The sequence below is a fragment of the Salvia splendens genome, chromosome 7 (assembly GCF_004379255.2).
Source record: "Salvia splendens isolate huo1 chromosome 7, SspV2, whole genome shotgun sequence".
Lineage (NCBI taxonomy): Eukaryota > Viridiplantae > Streptophyta > Magnoliopsida > Lamiales > Lamiaceae > Salvia > Salvia splendens.
In genome coordinates, this window is record NC_056038.1 from 12,596,607 (window position 1) to 12,598,859 (window position 2,253).

Consider the following 2,253-nt stretch of genomic DNA (forward strand, 5'->3'; position numbering starts at 1 on the left):
GGAAATTGTAAGCATTACATATATGTGTTGTCGTTTAGCTTGTGAATTAATTCGGAGAAAAAGTATTGCAATAAATGATTAAATCTCAATTTTAACCTAAATAAATGGAAGGCAAACTAAATTGTCTAGCACAATTCCAATTTAACTCAAATATAAGGCTAATTAATATATAAATTTAATAACTTAATTATAAAAAAAAATTAATGGTAGTGCACTATTTAAATGTGTTTTAAAACTTCTTCAAGAAGTTAGCATTTTATTGGGCTATTATTTGTCCAATTGTTTTTGCCTTAAAAAATTATTTTTGACCCGAGATAATGTTCTCGCGCCTATTTGGACCCGAGATCACCATAACGCGCGGGCTGCTTGATTTCCGAAATTGCCACATATAATCAAACTACAAAACAAATTATGAATCGAGCCCCGGGCTCTGATACCACTGTTAGGAATTCTTGTATTCATCTAATGAGCGCAGCGGAACTTGCAGACATGAATAACAGATCTAGATTCATAATCATATTGCAAGTTGAGCACGTAATACACAACGGAACTAAATCTCACTTGTTGTTGTGTTTTCTTCTACAATTGTGTCCTGCAAGTTGAATCCACTACTATCGAGGTCCACGTGTATTCTGATCCGATGCAGGAACAATTCCCCGGTACAATCGTTCTATAGAGAAAGCTAGGAAATCTCTTGTGAACGTAGCGCCGCTTTTCTCTCTTAGAGAATTAGGTTTTCTGTGTCTTGTGTTCTCTACAATAGAACATATATATAATAGAATAATTGTAACATTGGACCAAGCCCAATAGAATTATTTCCTATTAATCTAATCTAGCCCATTAATCTTTCAATCTCCCACTTGGACTAGCATTAGATATAATACACAGCTCTAACATTGTACCCTTGAGCGGATCAAAATACACATATAGTGTGACCCTTTAGGCCCTCATTATCGACGACGATCTAATCGAAGTCTTGACAGAACTCCTAGACTGCGTTGGCAGCGTAGCTCGATATATGAAGGACGTTTACGTGAATTCGGTAAACAAGCATTTACACAAAGTTTATAGTAATATCCTTTCATTCACGAACCAACCGATTGAGCCTAAGATTTGTCATGTGTCATCCAAATAGCTCAATCACTTTATCTCATCTTTATTAAATGACTCATTCGATCATATTCAATTACTTTAATTGAATATATCTTTGCATTGACCAATGACTTAATGGTCAAGTAATATAGAGAATTTGAGTGTTCTCTTGAAATTCTAATCGAGGAATGAATCTCATTCTTGGGTCAACTACCATTTCCATTTATCTTATGATGTACCCAACACAAGTCCGTGTCTTAATCCTCCGAGGGGAGGAAAAGCGTTGTACAAGGTCAAAGCACACCACTCAACAAACAAAATGTGTAATGACCTCAGATCCAAGGACTATTACATACTTCATGTACTAATAAACTGTAGACATTCAACAAAACAGTTTAATAGTAGGGTATACCAATACTCTCCAAAGTATACCATGTGTCCATCACGAGTATCTAATATCTCATAGTTGTGAGAACAACTACATTCTCGAAGAATGTGATGCAAACCCCATGCTAACCTATAACATATAATCAATATCCCATTCTTGATGATCATTGGTTAGGGCTATTTTAGAATTACACTAAATCATTAATGTCTCACACCATTAACGACAGTCATAATTCAAGGGAACAAATATTTAGAATAAAATCAAACATTTAAAACAATTATTCCAATAAGTGCACAAAACCCATAGAAAATGAAATTTTCATATAATGTGATCAAGTAATATTGTCTCAACACAAAATGTTTCTAAGACCTATAAAACTGTAACTCCCACTGATTCAAAGCCATCTACCAACATGCTTAACACATAAGCTCTCAAAGTGCTTGTTGTGTTTTGCTATACATAACGGTTTGGTGAAAGGATCAGCCAAATTATCATCAGTGGGTACTCTTTCTAATTTTATGTCGCCTCTTTCAATTATTTCTCTGATCAGATGATATCTTCTGGGAACATGCTTGTTCCTGTTCGTAGCTCTGGGTTCTTTTGCTTGCGCAACAGCACCAGTGTTGTCACAATATAAAGGTATTGCACTATTGGCACTCGGAATGACACCCAGTTCTTTAACGAACTCTAACAAAGCAACAACTTCTTTGGCAGCTTCAGATGCAGCAATATACTCGGCTTCGGTGGTGGGATCGGCAATTGTACCTTGTTTG